Raw genomic sequence first — 6722 nt, forward strand, 5'->3', positions numbered from 1 at the left:
GAAAAGTATAGTTTGGTCAAGCAGAAAGTATAATTAAAGTCATGAGCCCAGAAAATAAGTAAAAATGCTTACATCAATTTCAGATATCTATTTCATAGGGGGAAAAGTTTATTCAGCAAAAATTCATCTGGGGACCAGATTGTAAAAGCCTTGAATCCACTTTGGAAAATAACCTAGAGGCAATTGGAAACAATGAAAGCATTGCAAGGGGGTAAAATATATTCAACGTGTTGTTTTGAAGATTAAGTTTTCAGCAGATTAATCTTTCAGAAGAGGCGGGAGATTAGGAGCAAAGAAACTAATTAGGGAAAAATTACGGCAGTCCAAACATATGTGATGAGATTCTAGATTAGGGTGCTGACAAAGAAAGTAAGGGAGTATTCTGAGAAAAACACAAAATCTACAAGATTGGGCGCCTGGGTGGCTCAGATGGTTAAGCGTCTGCCTTCGGCTCAGGTCATGGTCCCGGCGTCCTGGGATCGAGTCCCACATCGGGCTCCCGGCTCGGCGGGGAGCCTGCTTCTCCCTCTGACCCTCTCCCCTCTCATGCTGTTTCTCTCTCTCTCTCTCTCTCTCTCTCAAATAAATAAATAAATAAAATCTTTAAAAAAAAAAAAAGAATCTACAGGATTAAGTTACTCTCCATAAAAGAATCTTTACCAACCCTGAGGGCATGACCCATGATCTGTCTTGTTCATTACTGTCTTTCCCAGTACTTGACACAAAGGCCAGTAAGTCGATTAAGTAAAAAATGATGGATACAGGAGCGCCTGGCTGGCTTAGTCAGAAGAGGGTGTGACTCTTGATTTCAGGTTGTGAGTTCGAGCCCCATGTTGGATATAGAGATTACTTAAATAAAACTATTTTTAAAATGATAGAATACAGGGGCATCTGGGTGACTCAGTTGTTAAGCGTCTGCCTTCGGCTCGGGTCATGATCTCAGGGTCCTGGGATTGAGCCCCAGCGTTGGGCTCCCTGCTCAGCGGGAAGCCTGTTTCTCCCTCTCCCACTTCCCACCCCCTCCCCCGCTTGTGTTCCCTCTCTCTCTGTCTCTCTCTGTCAAATAAAAAATCTTAAAAAAAAAAAGATATGGAATACAAAGAAGAATGACTCCAAAGATGAGTCCAGGGATGATAGCATGATGACAGAATTGGAGATGGCCAGTGGATGGTTTAGTTTGGGATGTATTGAGTATGAGTAAGTGGACGAAAATATATTCAAGGGAGCACCTGGGTGACTCAGTCGGTTGAGCATCTGCCTTCAGCTCAGGTCATGATTCCAGGATCCCAGGGATCGAGAACTGCATCAGGCTCCCTACTCAACAGGGAGCCTGCTTTTCCCTCTCCCTGCCCCCCCCACCTCGTGCTCTCTCTCCCCCCGTCTCTCAAATAAATAAATAAAATCTTTAAATATATATATGTATATATATACTCAAGTAAGCAAATCTAGGCAGTGACCAAAAACTCAGGTTAAGACACAGGAGAAAGTTCAGTGCATGAAAAATAAAACTGCAGGCTCCTGAGATTCTGACTCTAGATCTGGGGTAGAGCATATGAGTATGCATTCTTACCAGCACCCAAGTGAATCTAACCCTTTGAGAAACACTGTGATGATTATGTAGGGAATGTCTGAGAAATATGTAAAATGGTCTCTTCCTTCCAGGTAGCTTATTGAGGGGACAAAAGTGGTATGACCTTAGCTGAGAAGTCTCCTAGGAAAAAATCATCAGTGCTTAGTATTACCTCTTTGGAACCTGGCTTCAGTAAAATCTAAATTTAAAAAAGGAAGCTGAGGGGATAAGAGATGTGATGCAATGGAATTTCCCTTTTATATCAGCTAAATCTATAAAGACTATTCTCAAAAGTACACAGTCCTTATTATTTTCTACAGGCAAGATATTCTGGAAAAGCAGAAGAGAAAAGAGGAAGTGTGGCAAAACACATACACACACACGCACACACACACATACACAAGGAAGTCAGACAACTCAGGAAAAGAAGCAAATAGGAGAAGACAAGAAAACATTATGAAAAATGAAAGTAAATGTAAAATAAAAATTATGCCTTAATAATTGAAAGAATTTCATTGCATTATTAAATATATTAATCCTATAAATGACAAAAATGACAAGACAAAATCCAAAGTCTTCTACAAAAATACTGTTACTGAGGTAAAATCCAAAGAAGTTAAGATGGAATGGACTTACCAAGAAGAGTGAACCTCCCAGACATATTTCCAAAGGGGCTAATCCAGGGGCACCTGACTGGCTCTGTCGGAAGAACATGTGACTCTTGATCTCAGGGTTGTGGGTTCGAGCTCCATGTGGGGTGTAGAGACTACTTAAAAATAAAATTAATCAGGGGTGCCTGGGTGGCTCAGTCTGTTAAGCGGCTGCCTTCGGCTCAGGTCATGATCCTGGGGTCCTGGGATGGAGCCCCATGTCCAGCTCCCTGCTCAGCGGAAAGCCTGCTTCTCCCTCTCCCTCTGCCTGCCACTCTGACTACTTGTGTTCTCTCTCTATATCTCTGTCAAATAAATAAAATCTTTAAAAAAAAAATAAAAGTAAAAATAAAAAATAAAATCAATCAATCAATAACAAAGTGACTTATCCAAATATCATATGTTAGGGAAATAGGCTGCTGGTTTCTACCTCCAGCTAGTCCTGCCCTTTTGTAACCAATCTCTCAAAAGGATCCTTTCTAAAAAGCTTTATCTGCCTGATTCACCTGAAGAGTTTGCTGCCTGTTCGCCCTGTTTGCTGTCCAAGCAAACCTCTTAGTGCATAATAGCTTCCTGTTAAGTTTTTTTTTAATTTAATGGGGTTGCCCTGTTTAAAAAATAAATAAATAAAAGATATGAAATAAACATGGTATTAAAAAGCTAAACTGAGAGGGGGAGGAGGAAATATATTTTTTTGTCAATGGACAGGAGAGAAGTAGAAACGTTTCTATAATGCCATAGCATAATAATACATCTAGAAGAAAATAATCCATCACCTACTGGTAAAATGAAAAGCTCCAACTTATAAATTAAAACCAGAGGTAGACAGTTACCTATGGAGAACTATAATTTCTTAAGAGTTACTGTTTGCAGACAACTTTTTTCCCAAAATATCTATCACACTGTTTTCATTGCTAAAATGGCATTGTTAGCTTTTATTCTGTTCCAGTCTTCCTAGGTAAAACTAGAAGCACTTTTTAGGGAAAGTAAACTAATATCACTAATAACTTGGTAAGTCAATCAACATATTAAAAGAAGTTAATTGCCTTTATTAAAGCACCTCTTTGGCAAGCTACTGCAAGCAATTTTAGTCAAGGCATTGTAAAAATATGTCCTAGGCCAATCAAAAGTATTGTAACAACGAAAGATTATAGGTGGAGCTGTGTGAATGTAAATGCAACTTACTGACTAGGGTTAGTCAGTTTCAAAAAAAGTGCCCAAGACTGGGAAAAACTAACATGGACTAGAAAAACATTTGCTCAGGGTGCCTGGGTGGCTCAGTCAGTTAAGCATCTGCCTTTGGCTCAGGTCATGATCCTGGGGTCTTGGGATAGAGCCCCGCGTTGGACTTCCAGCTCAGTGGAGAGCCTGCTTCTCCCTCTCCTCCCCGCTCCAGCTCTCTGTCGCTCTGTCTCTCTTTGTCAAATAAATAAATAAAATCTTAAAAAAAAAAACATTTGCTCATCTGATATGTGGCAATATGTATGTATTTTATGAATATATGGGTAGGTTTAGATCCACTTGAATATAATACACCAAAAAAAATTGAGGTCTAATGAATTCTAATGAATTCAAAAGAGAACAGTTGGTGTCATCATGAGGTGGAGACCAGGTAATAAAAGATAAAACAAAACAAAAAAACCACATCATGTTGAAATCGAGCACATAAATCTTTTGCTCCATGGATTTAACCACCCATGCATGCAATGTGGCATAACTAAACAATCTGGAAAAGTGTATATAGCTAGAATCAAGTTGTATTTAAAACAGCAAATTGTTCACTGTAATTTGCATCAAGACTCCTTCCTAGATTGTGACATTTCTTTCTGCCTAGTACCTTGGGCATTCAGATGTAATTGCAGGCCAGTCATACTGTGAAATCTACTGCAGTACATGCTCCTATCATCTACTAAATTCTGTAAGAAACTGGGAATGCCACAGTAGCACTGAATTGTGAATTTGTGTAAACAACCTAGAATGAAGGGTGAATAGTATTTGGTTATAATAACTGTAATTAGATTTTTATCAGGTTCCAAGAGAAGTTAGTGTGGGAGCCTATTGTTTATCTTTGAAGGTGATGTCAAATAAACAAGGATTCATTCTGACCTGTTTCCTCTTATTTCCTAAGTCCACATGGTAATTCTTATATTTTTAATTTGCTTTTTTCAGATAACAACAGGTATTTCTTTTCTCCGTCTATTGAGTCCTCCCATCCAGAGCCTCGGGCATCTACCATTAAACCAGTTCATAAACTGCATTTGCACTTACCAATTTATTGTGTGATAGTAGAAACTGGTATTATCTTCAGCTGGGAAAAATTAGGTCAAAGCAGAAAGCTGCTGGCCAAAGTCCTGGCACTCCACCCCTGTTCAACGACTGAGGGTTACCAAATCTGGGTAATCTCTGTCCAACAATAATTCAACTGATACAGGAGCATATGTTAGTTTTGAGTCATTACACCAAAGTCAGTAGTAAAAATTGAGTATCATACACCATTTTTCATTCTTTCTTCCTTCACTGTATGATCCTAACTCGTTCTCAAATACTTGGTTTGTACCAAAATGTAACCAATGTTAATAATACATCAGAAGAAATTACAAGCTGAATCCCATCCTAAAAATTGAATTCTGTATTGGTATCCACTACAGTGTCAATAGAAGTGTACTACTTTTGGGGCGCCTGGGTGGCTCAGTCGTTAAGCGTCTGCCTTCAGCTCAGGTCATGATCCCAGGGTCCTGGGATCGAGCCCCGCATCGGGCTCCCTGCTCCGCAGGAAGCCTGCTTCTCCCTCTCCCACTCCCCCTGCTTGTGTTCCCTCTCTTGCTGTGTCTCTCTCTGTCAAATAAATAAATAAAAATCTTTAAAAAAAAAAAAGTGTATTACTTTCTATTGCTGCCATAACAAATTACCACAAATTTAACAGCTCAAAACAATAGAACCTAGGCTTGCTGGTTTCACTGTCAAGTCTCACAAGACTCAAATCAAGGTGTCAGCAGAGCTGCTTTCCTTTCGGGAGGCTCTGGGGATAACCTGCTCCTGGGCTCCTTCAGGTTGTTGGCAGAATTGAATTTTGTATGGTCATAGGACTGAGGTCATAGGTTTATTTCCTTCCTGGCTGTCCGCTCAGGGCTATTCTCAGCTTCTATTCACCGGCATTCCTTGGCTCATGGCCCCTTACCTCTCTCACCAGCAACAGTGAGTCAAGCCTTCTCACACTGCATCCCTCTGATTCTTCTGCCTTCCTGCTCCACCTTTCAAGGGCCTATGTGATTACATTGGACCCACACAAATAATCCAGGATAATCTCTCTAAAAGCCAGCAAATTCCATCTGCAAAATCTCTTTGCCTTATAATATAACATATTGACATGTTCCAGTGATTAGGGTATGGACATCTTTGGCAGGACTTTTAATCTGCCTACCATATGCAGTATAGACTACATATTGCTCAATGAATACTTGTTGGTTGATTAGGTGACATGAAGTACTTCCTGGTTTATCTACACCGATTAAGAATTTGCCTCTTCCAAAGAACAATTTAATAAGATAATTGTCCCTCTGAATGGTCTCTTTAGAGAAACAGAATACTGAGAAAATGTGTTCCTTATCTTGTATGAATCATCTCACCCTCTGACATGAGGGTGGACCAATTGCCTTCATTTAGTACACTTATTAAATATTGATTAATTTAATAACATCAATACATATCAATACAAATTTATATTTAAGTACCCATCTCTAGACATCATTACTGAGCATTTCTTTGTATATCATGGCAGAACAATGCTCCTTCTTCCTTGATAGGAATTTTCTCTGCATTATTTTTTTATTACATTTATTGCATTTTTATACTGCAAGAGATTCTTTCACCTGAGTGAAGGGACAGAAAAATCTGGGGAGCTTTGACTTGGTTTGTTGAGCCAGCATGTCATTTCTCCCTCCTATTCTACCCTACAAATGAATACAGAGCTAGAACTCATGACAAAAATGAAAAACTCCTGTGATTGCTTGTTCAAGATGGCAGACTGAGATCACACATTTGCCTCTTCTCTTTCTGAAAATACCTTGAAAAGGAAATGAATGAGATCTTTAAAGGAATAAATCCTTAACAGCACCATAAAACATAATGGAAGACCAGCAGTGAACAAGAAAATTGGGGGAGTTTCTCAAATATATATGTATATTTGTATCTATATGCACATGTGTGTATACTATATACAGCAGATAGTAATTAATATATGTAGTATGTATGATACATAGCATATACATAATATAGTATGTATTATATATTAGTATGCTAGGATATATAACTATATCTACACATATATTACATAGACTTTATGATATATATGTACATCATAATAGACAAATGAAGAATCTGGAGTAGACAAGGTCATGTCCAAAACATATTAAGGAGAAAGTTACTGGAGAGCAACAAAGCCTTTCTTCCCAATAAAGCCCCAAGCATGATGAAATCTTTGAGCATTATTTATGATAACTTCT

The sequence above is a fragment of the Leptonychotes weddellii genome, chromosome 6, assembly GCF_054177405.1.
Source record: "Leptonychotes weddellii isolate Sample4059 chromosome 6, ASM5417740v2, whole genome shotgun sequence".
Lineage (NCBI taxonomy): Eukaryota > Metazoa > Chordata > Mammalia > Carnivora > Phocidae > Leptonychotes > Leptonychotes weddellii.